The sequence below is a fragment of the Marmota monax genome, unplaced genomic scaffold (assembly GCF_021218885.2).
Source record: "Marmota monax isolate L192 unplaced genomic scaffold, Marmota_monax_Labrador192_F-V1.1 WCK01_AAM20220418_F8-fsc00357, whole genome shotgun sequence".
NCBI lineage: Eukaryota > Metazoa > Chordata > Mammalia > Rodentia > Sciuridae > Marmota > Marmota monax.
In genome coordinates this window covers 344608-361565 of record NW_026694465.1, presented here as the reverse complement: position 1 = coordinate 361565, position 16958 = coordinate 344608, and positions in this window count along the sequence as shown.

Sequence of the window (16958 nt, the reverse complement as noted above, 5' to 3'; positions counted from 1 at the left end):
CATTCCCCATTTATGATGTTCATCTTCAGTCTGCTTACAGGTGGCTGACTCAGCACCTTGAATCAAGTGAGTGAAAAATCATTAAGATGATACCAACAAAGTTGGTAAGATGCTCCAATACAGTTCTTATTTGGTTCCAAGCTAATTTATAATATTTAATATACTTTTATCCATGGTAAAAATATTTTATCCCTGCATAGCCAATTTGGTATTTTCTGCCTCCCCCTCAATTATTTTGTAAAGACATAAAGTGATATGGGATATTTGCTTTGGATTGTTTTATATGTTTTGTTCAGCTGTGCCTGTACCAACAAGCCAGGTACTTAACTTGTTTATCAGGTGCACAAATGAGAAATGAGTTCTCCTTCTTGAGCTGTGTTCTTAATTCACTTATCTGTATATTTTCTATATATTTATCTCATGTGTCACTATGGTATAAATGCCATTATTTTATCTACCTTTCTATTCATATTCAAAATATAGTTGTTTCTCCATACCCATGGATTCTGCATTCAAGAATTAAAACAACTTCAGATAGGATATAGATAGATAGATAGATATAGATAGATAGATAGATAGATAGATATAGATCTCTATATAGATATAGATAGATATCTACCTATCTATCTATATATATCTCCTATCTGAAGTTTTTTAATTCTATATATATGTAGATATATAAATATATCGATATATAGATATATAGATATTGCACCTTCACTAAATTTTTACATTTTTTCTCATCATTATTCCCTAGATACTATAGTATATCAACTATTTACATACCATTTATATTGTATTTTGTGTTAGAAGTAATTTAGAGATAATTTAAATGTATCAAAGGATGTCTATAAAATTCTAAAATTTTTTATATAAAAGAATTGAGTATCTGCTAATTTTTAGTATCTGTGGAGAGGAGATCCTGGAATAAATCCCCTGAAAAACCAAAGAACGACCATATCATACTGCATTGTTATTATTTTATTTCATAATATGACTTTCTTTGTGATAGAGAATTCTCCCCCAACATGACTCTTTCCTGTCATGAATTTATTATCAATCTTCAACTTGTTATAGCAAATGTTATGTGTACTCTATTGTAATAGATTTTTGTAATAAGGATGAAGAACAAATAAATAAATGTATCCCCTTTGAAAATTCAGAATATATTTCAAGTTCTTCTGAGACTCGATGATGCTGAAATACGAATTATTAACATTTTTATTCCCCATAGCAACTAGTAAAGTGTTTATGCATTGTCAGTGCTTAATAAAAGCTTTATTGTTCTAGCAAAAGCTAATACTAGTGAATGCATTAGCAAGAATGTCAGTTGTAAGCTCTTAAATAGAAGCCTCTTGTGGGCTGGGGCTGTTTCATTGTTCCACATGCATATCATAGTAGAGTTAATCTTGCAAACACTTGATTAAAATTAATGCCATCATTTGGCATTTATCAGATATATATGTTTTCCTACAAATAACAGAATATTTGCCTAAAAGTGGATTTTAAAAAATAGAGATAAGTACAGATGAGCTATTTCAGAGAATAAAAATTTCAGATTTGGCTAATTCAACAGCTCATCAATGCTCACATGCATCAGGAGCATTCCTTGTTATTTTTTTGGTTCCTTTCTTATGGCCACATTACAGCTATTAAAGCTCTGGATTCACAAACACCACAAGGTCCAAAAATATTTCAGAGGGGCAAGGTTTCTCCTCATGTTGTCTCCATCATGGATTAAATCAGGCCCAGAAGCTAACTTCATTTAAATTCTCAAGAGCCACATTCAGACTCCTATCAATCACTGGCATGGATTAATTATGATTTATCGTCAGGTGGAGTGCAACTTACTGAGCTTAATGCTAAGAACTATTGAAACAAAACCAAGTTTCTTTACCAGTGGAAAAGGATGATACTGCTTGTAGGTAGAAATTTAGCAGTTCCTCCCACAGGGAGTTTCATGCTTGCAAGCCAATAATGAGGACAGCGTAACAAACATACTGAAAATAGGTGTTATTTAGGATTTTTTTTATTCTAGTTTATCTATACAGTTCTTAAGGAAAAAAGGTTGAGTGTTATTTACTGTCTTTAAATTTCTACATTTTAAGTTGATTTTTAAAAGATTTCCTCCTAATTAGAAATACAACAACCTGTTTTATTCTTGTCAATATAAAACATTGTTACTTCTTAATTACTACATAGAAATTAATAAGAAAAATTCTGAGGCATTCCCCCGGAGTAACATACATTGCAGCAATTCCAATAAGTAATACATGTGAAAACATAAATGACACTCAATTTTTCCACAGATAAAGCAGAATTTACATATTTGAAGATCAGTTTCTTCATCAAAACAAACACATGCAATTTATAATCTATTAATATAATCTGATTATGTAAATATCTTCTGCGACTTCTGGTTAGAAATTCTTTTTAGATTCTACACTATCTCTTCTTTTCCTTGCTTCTTTATTTTTTTACTGAGAGGAGATGAAATAGAATTCCTGATACCATGAATTAATTGCATCTCATTGTCAATTTCTACACCCAGTAGTTATATTTGGTCTTATCTGTTACTAAGATTTAGAGGTCAAAAAAATAAGATTTGAAGAAAAAGCATGCAACTTCTTTTTTATACATTTTCTAAACACCTCCAAGTACACATTGATAAAAGTATTTCCAGTAAAATTTTGAGAAATAGTATCCTATTTAAACAGATATACATATCTATACATAACAAATGAAAAATATTTGTTCAGATGTATTTGTTGTATTCTCACTGTTATTGATACATCTGGTTTCTTCTATGTATCCAGCAAGGTACACATATTTTAACTAGAGTGTCTTTGCACTGATACTGCAGTAATTTGAATTCAAGGTTGGTAAGTGATCCTCAAGTGTCTACTGATCTATCACACTACTAAAAGTTGCCTGACAATTGGAATCAATCCAGTATTGTCTTTCTGATGAGCATGGCAGTCCTGGGATATGAAATATGTGATGGCCAATTTTTCTGAATATCCTTGCTGGCTTCATAAAAGAGGCATCTGGGAATGTGCTGAGCTTGTGAAACAGGTAACCAAAGTAGGAAATGGATAAGATTTCTAAGTTAAATTGGCCATTATGTGAAATGAACAAAAGTGGCTTCCATTTCCTGAATAAGGAATGATTTCTTCCCTCTGTGAATTGAACGGCAATCGATATGAGAGGGGCTAAAAAACTGATATCTTTTCCTTATGAAAAGGAGCACTTCCAAGGTTGGCATCAGCTGTTGCAAATCTGGAGCTGGGAAAAGAAAGAAGTTGCACTTTCTTGCTTTCTTGAAAAATCCAACTCCACACACATACGCTGAGTACCCCCTTTTTTCCCCGGGGGTGCGAGGGGAGGGGTAATTTATGCCTGTGAAGTGAGGTCTTCATTGTGTAAATCTGAATGGAAATGAAAGCTAACTGGAGTATAGACAGCTATGAAGATTTCCCTTTTTCCTTCCTACTTGCTACATCATAATATGTACATAGCTGCACACATGCATACACACAATGCACATCTGCATGCCTTTTCTCTAATTTAGAAACCTATTTTGTTTACTTGGCTCAGGTTATTTCTTTTCTGTCTGTATCAGTCATGCCAGGCCTTTTGCTGGTTTAATATCTTTTCCTATGAACACTGCACCTCTCTTTGAACTTTTACTCAATCCTATTTACATTTTATCCTATGCTGTTTGCTACTTTGTTTATAAAGTTAAGCTTTCCCTCTTTATTATACAATTAGCTCAATCTGGATGAGGTTCATATCTTTAATTTCTTCCTTTCTCTGTTGGTATAGAAGGGGAATTCAAGAATAATTGTATGCTGAAAGAGTAATTACATCTCAATGATTAGAATACTGAAAATGTGTAAATGATTGTGTTTGGATCCACCTCCAGTCATCAGAGACAGACTGTTTTTATCTAGAATGAGAAAACATGTATAGTGAAAAAGTACATGTATTGATGCACATGGTGAAAGTGAAGACAGAATTTAGAACAATGATTGGAAGATAAGTTTGCAGATTTAAGTCATTCCTATTTAGTATTTTTCATGTAAGTCTTCAAAACCATTTCAAAAGTACTCAAGGAAATTCTTTTTATAACATCTCTCTAAAGAAAAAAAATCCCCCTGTTCTAAACACACACACACACACACACACACAAAATTTGTGAATTCTTGCTTACATATTTGTTTAGGCATTGAACCATTTTGCCTTAAAGGTAACCACACAGACCTAGAGAGAAGAGAATTAGGATTGTTGTTGATTACTTTAAACCACTTTCAATGTTTGTGATTATTTGGAGTGTTTACTTAACTTTGTTTTCCTATTACCCCTCAAAATCTGAATGTGCATAATGAAATTTTCTTCATGGGGATTAAATGAGGTGGAAAGGTTACATCTCTCATGTTGGTTTTTATTCTATTGCTTTGTTTTTTTAAACACATATTGACATGCTGCCAACTATGAATGGGCAGTGTTCTAGATGGTGGGCAGGAGCTGAAGCCCTTATCAAAGCAGACAAGATTCCTGCTCCTCTACCACTTCATTGTACTCAGGAGACAAAACATAAATACACAAAGCAAGCAAATATCAAACAGTGTTAATACTAATGATAAAATTCAATATAGAAGGTCCTGAAAATAGCCTGGTGTGTTGTGTGAAGAGGAAGAGAGCCATAAGTAAACATGTGATGTATAAAGAAGAGAGTGGTTCTACATGCAATCAAAGAAGTAGGCAGGTGGCAGACCATGTGGAGGCCAACAACACTGACAACAAAAAGAGTTTGAATGTTATTTAAAATTCAATAAGAAGCCATTGGGGTTTTCGAGTAGGAAAGTGACATGATGTGATTTATATTTTAGGAAAAGATTACTGGGGTTTCTATGTGAAAAGTGCATTGTAAGGAAATTAAGAGCAGAGTTGGGGCAACTAACTAGGAAGGTCTTACAGAATATCAAGTCAGGAAATTATCTGGCAGAGCCTGGAAGTTTGCATGTAAAGGTGGAGATAGATGGATAGATTCAGAATATATGTCTTTATGGTGTTTAGTCATAAAGTGAGCAGAGGGTTAAATATGAGCAAGCGTGGTGTGAATTTCCAATGTAGCACATGATGTGGATGTTGTTCTCACCTTTGTTGTGCATTTTAGCACCAGAATATCACAGCTTGTCATGAAGCAGCTTACAGACAATAGAGACCAATGACCTAGAGGGAGAAGTTATTTAAATCTGTGCTTCTGTTTTCTTATCTATGAAATGGGAATAACAATTGTTACCGTTTGGATGTGAGGTATTCTTCAAAAGCTCATGTGTGAGTCAATGTAATAAAGTTTAGAGAAGAAATGATTGGGTTATGAGAACCTTAACCCAATCAGTAAATTAATCACCTGCTTCGATTGAGTGCTAACTGAAGGCAGGTAGGGTGTGGCTGGAGGAGGTGGGCATTGGAGACATGGCTTTGGGGTCTATATTTGTATCAGGCAAGTGGAGAACTCTCTCTCTGTTTTCTGATCATCATGTGAGCCACTTCCCTCTGCCATACTCTTGCCCCATGATGTTTAGCCTCACCTGGAGCCCCCCCCTCCTAAATGATGCTGGATGTCTATAGACTGAGACCTCTGAAACTGTGAGCCATTAAATAAATGTTTCCTCCTCTATAATTGTGCTGGTTGGGTCTTTTAGTCACAGCAGTTAGTCATAAAACAACAATATTATGTATTGCATATAAGCTAGAACAGGATTAATATATGTGAAGTGCTAAGAGTAGTTCCTAGTCCTGGTAAGTGCTACATAATATCACCATAATAGTAGTTATTATTGAATGTCCACAGTGTAGTATCAATACAATGTACTGGAAAGAATGAGGATTTTGAACTAAGGAGACCTAGATGCCTGTTCCCTCTTGTATCAATTTTTCTTGGCATGGAACAAATTGTTAAACTTCTGTAAGCCTCAGTTTTCCACCTACAGAATGGAAATATTAAATCATATGTTGCAGTGGGAATATTATGATTAAATGGGATGTTTGTAAGTCATCCAACATTATGATTAGCACTTGCGGTAAACTTAAATATGAGTTACTATGAAGATTAGATGACTCAAATTATTTTTTAACCAATGAAAAGTTTATTTGAGTTGAAATATGGAATACTTCCAAACAGAATATTCATTTAGAGCTAACGTTCGAAGAAAAGCTTTATTCCTCAAAAAATATATGTTTATGATGTAAAACTTTGCCAGAAGCCTTATCTTTAAGACTCATTAACTTGAAAGTTTTTTCTTTTAAATTTAAAAGTAAGTGACAAAAATTGTATATGTCAAAGTGTACAATATGATTGTATACATATGTATATATAAAATATATGCACATATTATATGATAGTTTCTGTGATAAATTTAATCAACCCCAGGCGTTGCTGCTGCAGACGCCACTGTAGGGCCCAGAGGTCATTTCTCTGGCCACCACCACAGTTGCCTTGGTTACCTCGGTTGCTACCTCCAGTGGTCTCTGCTGCTGAACTCAAAATCTCCTGTCAATCAACTGTCTCCTGCACTGCTACCGCCATTGCTGCTGCCTCTGATTCTACTGCTGCCAGCCTGAGGTTGCCTGGAGGTCTTCTTTCTTGGTGCTGCTGTCATAGGAGACATTGCTGCTCCAGATGCAACAGAAGCCAACACTGCTGCTGACACCTGGAGATTGCCTGGTGACACCACCCCCACACCTGCAGTTGAAGCTGCCACTGCTACTGACCCACTACCTGCTGCCAACAACAACCTCCACTACCACTGCTACCATGGCCTAGAGGACTGCTGTGGGGGAGACTTCATGTTTGGTTGCCACGTGGCTGCACCCATTTTGGGACACCAGCCAGGGCCTGGGGCCTGGGTGCCAGCAGGTTTACTACTATAAGATCCTCTATCTGTGTCCCTATAGTATGTTGTTTTTAAGTCCTATGGGTATAAACCAAGGAGAGGGATAGCTGGGTCAAATGGTGGTTCTATTCCCAGATTTCCAAGGAATCTCCATACTGCTTTCCATACTGGCTACACCAATAAGCAGTCATACCAGCAATGTATGAGTGTACCTTTTTCCCCACATCCTCGCGAACACTTATTGTTGTTTGTCTTCATAATAGCTTCCATTCTGACTAGAGTGAGATGGTATCTTAGAGTAGTTTCAATTTGCATTTCTCTGATTGCTAGAGATGATGAACATTTTTTCATATGTTTGTTAATTGACTGTATATCCTCTTCTGAGAAATGTCTGTTCAGGTCCTTGGCCCATTTTTTTCATTGAGTTATTTGTTCTTTTTTTGTTTTTTGTTTTTTTGCTTTTTTGGTGCTTAGCTTTTTGAGTTCTTTATAGACCCTAGAGATTAGTGCTGTATCTGATGTGTGAAGGGTAAAAATTTGCTCCCAGGATGTAGGCATTCTGTTCACCTCACAGATTGTTTCTTTTGCTGAGAAGAAACTTTTTAGTTTGATTCCATCCCATTTATTGATTCTTTGTTTTAATTCTTGTGCTATATAGGAGTCTTATTAAGGAAGTTGTGACCTAATCCCACATGAAGAAGATTAGGGCCTACTTTTTCTTCTATTAGACACGGAGTCTCTGGTTTAATTCCTAGGTCCTTGATCCACTTTGAGTTGAGTTTCGTGCATGGTGAGAGATAGGGGTTTAACTTCATTTTGTTGCATATGGATTTCCAGTTTTCCCAGCACTGTTTGTTGAAGATGCTATCTTTTCTCCAGTCATGTTTTTGGCACCTTTATCTAATATAAGATAATTGTAATTTTGTGGGTTAGTCTCTGTGTCCTCTATTCTGTACCATTGGTATACCAGTCTGTTTTGGTGCCAATACCATGCTGTTTTGTTACTATTGCTCTGTAGTATAATTTAATGTCTGGTATAGCAGCACAATTCACAATAGCTGAACTGAGGAGCCAACCTATATGCCCTTCAGTGAATGAATGGATAAAAAAGTGGCATATATATACAATGGAATTTTACTCAGCATTAAAAGAGAATAAAATCATGGCATTTGCAGGTAAATGGATGGCGTTGGAGAAGATAATGCTAAGTGAAGTTAGCCAATCCCCCCCAAAAAATGCTGAATGTTTTCTGTGCTATAAGGAGGCTGACAAATAGTGGGGTAGGGAGGGGGAGCATGGGAGAATTAGATGAATTCTAGATAGGGAAGAGGGGTGGGAGGGAAAAGGAGGGTAGGAAATTAGCAAGGATGGTGGAATGTGATGGACATCATTATCCAAACTACATGTGTGAAGACTTGAAATGGGTGTAAACGTACTTTATATACAAACAGAAATATGAAAAATTGTAGTATATATGTGTGAATACAAAAAACACAAACAAAAAATACATGTATAAAGGCATGGATTGGTGTGAACATACTTTATATACAAAGATATGAAAACTTGTGTTCTATATGTGTAATAAGAATTGTAATGCATTCTGCTGTCATGTATTAAGAAGAAGAAGAACAAGAAGGAGGAGGAGGAGGAGAAGGAGGAGGAGGAGGAGAAGGAGGAGGAGGAGGAGGAGGAGGAGGAGGAGGAGGAGGAGGAGGAGGAGGAGGAGAAGAAGATCCTTTATCTGAGAACTCCAGCTAGAACCTGCAAGTTCAGTGTAGAGGTGACTGTGGGTTTGGAGGAGCCTGGGGTCTTCCCACTGAGAATGCTGGTTGTTTTGCTGCTGCATCTTGGAGTTTCTCCTTTCCATAAGTGTATCCCTAGTGGTCTCTCTGCAAGTAGGAGCACCACTGAGATCTTGGGACAGAAGTGTGACTGAGCCTGAAGTATCTGAAGCATAGATCAGTGGTACAGTGATTGGGTTTGTGTTGGGGTTTTTACCCCCCCCCCCCGTTTCCTCCTGACCTGCGGGAGAGGGGGAAAGCACGCCTCAATCAGGACCAGCCAAGAAAGGCAAAGGTCAACTGGCCACCAGCACCCAGCCCTCCCTCGATGGAGGACAATCAGACAGGCCAGGGAGACCAGTCAAAGCAGGATCTCATTTATTGAGGAAGTACACACAGTTAATATAATGCACAGGAGCCAATCAGGATAAAGGTCAGACCCGTGGAGCGAGTTCACTGGTACACCCATCCCATGGTCTGTCAGGGAAGGCATGAGCTGTCTACAAGGTTAGAAGAGTCCTGGACCTATCATGGAGGTGGTCTGTTTTTTCCATCACTACCCACAGCCCCACCTCCTGGCTGTACGCCAGGCGCCATCTCAGCCACATGTGCAGCCCAAAGACCCGGAAGCAGGCAGCAAGTCAGCAAGCTAGGTTTCCTCCTTTCCGACGCAACATGCCTCACATGCCATATCATGCCCTACAGGTTTGCAAGGGATGATCTGGGTTTGGTGATCCCAAAAAGACATCAGAGATAGGACACTGACAGAGACAGTTCAACATTCCAGCAAGATTTATTATATTTTATTTTTTTATTTGCTATCTCTCTACCACATTTAGAACAGAATCTTTTTAATGCATCATTGTGTGGAATAAAGTGCCCCAACCAAACCAAGATGCTTCAACAACAGAAGCCATTGATAACACAGTAGAAGAAATGTCCAAGAAGGAGTTTAGATTGTACATAGTTAAATTGATATGTGAAGTAAAGGATAGTATAAGGAGTGAAATCAGAGAAAAAATACAGGAAGTGAAAGACCACTTCAATAAAGAGTTAGAGATTGTGGAAAAAAACAAGCAGAAATCCTTGAAATGAAGGAATCAGTAAACCAAATTATACATTCAATAGAAAGCATCACCAACAGACTGGACCACTTGGAAGACAGAATCTCAGAAAATGAAGACAAAATATATAATCTGTATAGTAGAGTTGACCATGAAGAAAGGATGGTAGAAACCATGAACAGAACATCCAAGCATTATGGGATAACATGAAAAGACCAAATTTCAGAATTATTGGAATAGATGAAGTAGCAGAGATACAAACAAAAGGAATGAACAATCTTTTCAATAATATAATAGCAGAAAATTTCCCAAACCTAAGAATGGAATGGAAAATCAAATACAAGAAGCTTACAGGACCCCAAATGTCCAAAATTACAGCAGACCCAAACCAAGACACATTATAATAAGAATGACTAACACACAGGATAAAGATAAAATCTTGAAGGTTGTGTGAGGGGAAAAAATCAAATTATATATGGCGAAACCAATTAGGGTCTCAACTGATTTCTCAACCCACACCTTCAAAGCTAGGAGGTCCTGGAATAATATATTTTAAGCTCTGAAAGAAAATGGGTGCCAACTAAGAATTTTATATCCAGGAAAACTAAGTTTCAGATTTGATGATGAAATTAAAAACTTCCATGATAAACAGAAGAGTTACACTACACTTCAGAGCATTCTTAACAAAATATTCTATGAGGATGAAGTGGGGAAAAAAGTGAAAACCAGCAAAGGGAAGGTCTACACTAAAGGGACATTCAACCAAATGGGAAACAGACAAATAAAAAACTAGAAATAAATAAAAATGACAGGGAATACAAATCATATCTCAATAATAACCTTGAATGTTTATGGTCTAAACTCATTAATCAAAAGATATACATTGGCAGATTGGATTAAAAAGCAAGACCTAACAATATTATGTCTTCAAGAGACTCACCTATGGAAAAAGACATCCACAGGTGCTGAGAGCCACAGCCAAGTCTGTATGGCCCCTGGCATTTTGCCAACAGTATTGATTGACAGGCGAGGCATTACTATCCGCCTCTGCCGCAACTTTTGAGTTCTCGCACTATTTTGGAGTTCTCGTGGGGATTTCCGGGGATTCCCCGAGAGTTACCATTGGTTGGGGAAGTGCAGGAGGAGGGATTTCCGGGAGAGATATTTCCGGCTGGGGGTTCCTGGACAAGCCTCGTGGCCTTCGGGAGGATTCCCCGGGAGCTGTGTAAAGTGTTTTCCTGCAGTTTAAAAATAAAGTTTGTTCCTGCTTCAGTGGCTCGTGATTTGTGCCCAGCCAGACTGCGGCATTTGGCGGCCCGTGCGGGGAACGTCTGAAACTTCGGGGTAAGTGAAATTGCTTGCCCCTAAGGGAAGGCGAGAGAATGGGTGACCATTTTAAAAAACAATGTGTTCTTGTTTTGATTTGTTTTGTGTTTGTTTCAAGCTGCCTATCCCTAGAATTTTCTCAGGCAGATTGGGAAAAATGGTTGGCTCAAGGTTTGAAGTTGTTCGCCCCTGAGGAAGAGATAGAAATAGACCACAAATGCACATGTCAAGAAAATAGGAAAATTGATACAACGATTTTTTGTTCCGTTTTTGTTTCATTCTGTTTCGGTTTTGTTTTGTGTTATCTTATTGGGTTGCGTTATCTTTATAACAGATTAGAAATTAGTAAAAAACAAACTGAAAGAGTGTTAAGTAAATTGTTAGAGGTTCAGACCATGGAGAAAGACATTTTAGATCAAGCAAAAGAGAAGGTCTCTCAAGCTAGTCAGACAGAGGAAGAAAATTTAAAGGAAGAAAGCTTAGAGGAGAAACAGCTATTAGGGAAATAGCTACAACAGGAGGCTGCTACTAACACCGTTCTATCACCAGAGGGCGTAATTCAACCAACAGCTCCCCCTATGGAGATAGCTTAGTGGCCCTCAAACCCCGTAGTTGATAGATGGGATCCTGAGACAGGACCTCAAAGATTAGCATGCCCTGTACTTGAGCAGGCAGGAGGGCAGCGAATTCACCATGCTTTAGATTTCAAAACAGTGAAGCAGTTAAAGGAGGCTGTAACAACCTATGGTCCTCAAGCACCGTTCACTGTAAGCATGGTCGAATCCATTACCAACTTGGACATGACGCCAGCAGATTGGGCTAGTATGTGTAAATCTGTGCTAAATGGAGGACAATATTTGTTATGGAAGGTTGCCAATGAGGAATTTTGCAGGGAGACAGCTAGACGAAATGCAGCAGCCAGTTACCCTCAAAGAAATCTAGATATGTTGTTAGGAAAAGGACCTTATGAGGGTCAACGGCAACAAATTGAATATGATCCTGGCGTATACGCACAAATTGCTGTAGATGCGGTTAGGGCATGGAAAACTTTACAGGGGCATGGAGGTTTACAAGGTCAATTATCTAAGGTAATACAAGGAACTAATGAACCTTACGCTGAATTTGTAGATAGGCTTATTCAAGCAGCTTCCAGAATTTTGGGGGATACAGAACAGGCAATGCCATTTATAAAACAACTGGCTTATGACCAAGCAAATCGTTGTTGCAGAGAGGTCATTAGACCATGGAGACATGAAGATTTAAACACATATATTAAATTATGTAGAGACATTAATGAACAAGGGCAAGTCTTGGCAGCAGTACAACAGGCTTTAGATGCCAGACCCAAAACATGCTATAATTGTGATCAAACAGGACATTTTAAAAGGAGTTGCACCATAGGAGGAGGGTTTAACAAAGCTAGATATCAAACGAATAGAATACCGGGTATTTGCCCACGATGCCATAGAGGGAAACATTGGGCTAATGAATGCCGTTCTCAAACCACCATAGAGGGTATTCCGTTATCAAAAAACAGACAAGGACCAAGTGTTTACCCACAATATCGTGGAGAAAGGCATCAGGCTCCTTTGCCAAAAAAAGGACAGGGGGGCCCAATGCTCCGGGGCCCACGACCACAAATGTACGGGACACTGGAGGAACCCAGAAACACCATGGAGGAACCCAGCAACACCATCAGGGTAGTGCCCAGGACACATTATCCATCAGATCTCTCATCAGACGAACCAGAGTGAGTGCAGGGTTGGACATCTGCGCCTCCGCCAGAGCAGTACTAACTCCAGAGATGGGAGTTCAAATCATTCCCACAGGAGTAAAAGGACCTCTTCCCCAAGGAACAGTAGGCTTATTGTTAGGACGCAGTTCTTCTACTCTAAAAGGACTTATGATAAGTCCCGGGGTAATTGATCCCGATTATGAAGGTGAAATAAAAATTATAGCTAGTTCTCCAAAGGGTATATCAGTAATTTCACCAGGAGATAGAATAGCACAGTTATTAATAATACCCAGCCTACATGATAAGTTTTCCAGTAGTACTATAGAAAGAGGTTCCAGGGGATTAGGCTCCACAGGTGTCGATTGGGCTATGCTGTCTTTAAATTTAGATTCTCGCCCTATGCTAAAACTAAATATTCAAGGACATGAATTTAATGGACTACTGGATACAGGTGCTGACCTTAGCATCATATCTCGTCAAGAATGGCCAAAACATTGGCCGTTACAACAAGCCACTCAAACGCTTCGAGGCCTAGGAGTGGCAACTAATCCCCATAGAAGTGCAATGGTATTAGATTGGAAGGATCCTGAAGGATGTGAAGGAACTATACAGCCATATGTATTGGATCATCTTCCTATAAATTTATGGGGACGAGATGTCCTAGATCAATTAGGTTTGACATTAACAAATAACATCAATCCAAATGCGCCCACTATTAGGGCTAGACAAGGTTTCAGGAAAGAAAAAAGATTAGGAGAACAAGGCATAGCAGCACCAATTCAAAAAGATCAGGGAATAAATAGACATGGACTGGGTTTTCAGAAGGGGTCACTGAGGCAATAAAAATTACTTGGAAATCAGATAGACCAGTATGGGTTCCTCAGTGGCCCCTGACTAAAGAAAAGAAACAAGCAGCCCATGACCTGGTCAAACAACAATTAGCGGAGGGACATATACAAACTTCCATATCTCCTTACAATACTCCCATTTTTGTCATTAAAAAGAAATCTGGTAAATGGAGATTATTGCAAGATTTAAGAGCCATTAATAATGAGATGGTTATTATGGGACCTGCTCAATCGGGGATTCCTCAATTGTCTGCTTTGCCAAAAACCTGGTACGTTTTAGCTATAGATATTAAAGATTGTTTTTTTTCAATTCCAATTCATCGTGAGGATAGTCCACATTTTGCATTTACTATCCCTGCACTGAATCATGAAGGTCCTGATCAGAGATATGAATGGAAAGTACTCCCTCAAGGGATGGCTAACAGCCCAACTAGGTGTCAAATTTATGTTAACAAACCAATCCAGCCACTTAGAAATCAAAATCCTAAACTACAAATATTTCACTATATGGATGATGTATTGTTAGCACACAAAGATAAAAACACATTGCTAGAATGTTATGCCACACTTACAAATTTATTTAAAAATTATAATCTAGAGATAGCAATAGATAAAGTACAATTAAATTTTCCAATTAATTATTTAGGAGTTCTATTATCCTGAACCATGGTCCATCCACCAAAAATTCAAATACGAGTTGATCAACTCAAATCACTTAACGACTTTCAAAAGTTATTAGGAGACATAAATTGGATAAGGCCTTATCTAGGCATACCAACAGGAGAGTTGGGACCTTTATTTGATATCCTAAAAGGTCCATCAGATCCAAATTCACCCCGCATGTTAACGCCTGAAGCAAGAAAGGCATTAAAAATTATTGAAACATATATGGAAAATATGCATTTGGATAGAATTGATATAACTTTGCCTTTATTATTTATTGTAATACCAACAAAAAATATTCCTACAGGAGTATTTTGGCAAGAAGATCCATTATTGTGGATACATTTATCTTATTCTCCTAACACTATTCTTACTAGGTATCCTGAGGTTGTAGGACAATTAATACTCAAAGGAATAAAAGCAGCAAAGGGAGTGTTTGGAATTTCTCCCAATAAAATTATTACTCCATATACTATGGATCAAATTGATGAGTTAGCTAATGAGTTAAATACTTGGGCAATAATCATGTGTAAATCTAATGTTTCATTTGATAACCACTTACCATCTAATCCTTTGTTGTCTTTTTGGTCTTCGCATCCTGTAGTTTTTCCAAAAATGACAAGAAAAACCCCTATCATGAATGCTTCAAATGTATTCACTGATGGGTCAAATAATGGTACAACAGCAGTAGTTACCCCTGATCAAACTTTTACATTTTTAGTACCCAAACAATCAGCTCAAAAGGTAGAGCTTAATGCAGTTTTACAAGCTTTTGTGATGTTTAAAGATTCTGTATTTAATTTATTCTCTGATAGTCAGTATGTAGTTAATGCTATAGTATCCCTTGAAGATGCTGGCAGGATTTCCCCTTCCTCTACTGTTTTCTCTTTGTTTTCTGCTATACAAAGTCTAATCTGGGACAGAAAAGATCCATTCTTTATAGGACATATCAGAGCACATACAGGATTGCCTGGAGCCCTTAGTTTGGGCAACGATTTAGCGGATAAAACTACACATGACATACATATTTTCTCTACACTAGAAGAAGCTACACATTTTCATAAAAGGTTCCATGTCAATGCTAATACTTTACAAAAGCGTTTTAAAATAACTAAGGAACAAGCTAGACAAATAATAAAACAATGACAAAATTGTGTGACCTTTTTACCACAAGTTAATCTTGGAGTCAATCCTAGAGGACTGATACCTAACCATATTTGGCAGATGGACGTCACACACTTGCCACAATTTGGAAAATTAAAATATTTGCATGTTACAGTTGATACTACTTCCAGATTTTTGATGGGCTCCCTTCATTCCGGAGAAAAAACTAAAGATGTTATAGCTCATTGCTTACAAAATTTTGCCACTGTGGGCATTCCAAAACAGTTAAAAACAGATAATGGTCCTGGTTATACTTCTACCTCTTTTAAACAATTTTGCTCATCATTTGGCATTACTCATATAACAGGAATTCCATACAATCCACAGGGACAAGGCATAGTTGAAAGAGCTCATCAAACTATTAAAATGTACTTACTAAAGCAAAAAGAGGGAATTGGAAAGGGGTATATGTCACCCAAAGATAAACTTAAAATAACCCTTTTTACTCTAAACTTTTTAAATTTGGATTCCTCAGGGCTTAGTGCTGCGGAAAGGCATATGTGTCCAAAAAATGTACATAAGCCTAAGGTACTTTGGAAGGATATTCTAACAGGACAATGGAAAGGTCCTGACCCAGTGATTGTCTGGAGTAGGGGTTCTGTTTGTGTTTTTCCACAGGGAGAACAGCAGCCGATTTGGATTCCAGAGAGATTAACTAAAACAATTTCTACAGGCCAAAAGGAAGATGATTTGACTCAAATCCATAACAGCTGATATCCAGAACTCCAGTTTGGCTATTCTTACATCTGTGACAGTGATTAACCAGGATGCTTTTTTTCAATATTTATTTTATTATTTGCCTTTTCCCACATCATAAAGTTCTATTTTATTTTTGAGCTCATACAGACCTAGGTTAATGTTTTTCTGATCAGTTTTATTTTTTGACTGTGGAGTTTTTAAGCATTGCAATGGAGATTTCACCTAGGTAAAGCTACAAGGCCTTTACTATTGTCTTATGTGTTGTATGTTATGTGTGCACACTTCTGTTTTGTGTTGTATGTCTGTATGTGCGTATGTCCATATATCATATATGAGGAGCGCTCATGAATAAATGGATCCGAATTTTTTTATTCACGTGATTTTAATGGTTTAATTTAGATTGGGTAAACAGCTGTTGAAAATTGTTTTAATATGTGAACAAATAAGGAGGTTAACAGATCTGTTTGTTTACTTTCACCTTTCCTTCTCATTATATTTAATAATTCTGTTCAGGATAATGTAAATTGTTCAAAAAATTGTTTTCTTAGTGCCTGTTGGAATGTTACATAATTTTTTTCTTAGCATCATTGCCAGAATTCCTATCTTCATCCCAGTGCCGGTGAAGACAAAGATAAAACCAAACTACAGCTTCTTCGATAGTTATCACAACAAACTGTAAAAACTGATGCATCAATGAATAATAACTCAACAAGTAATGCTCAATTAAGGAGTTGATTTACTTTGGGAGGAAATGGACATATTAACAGATTCCTCTG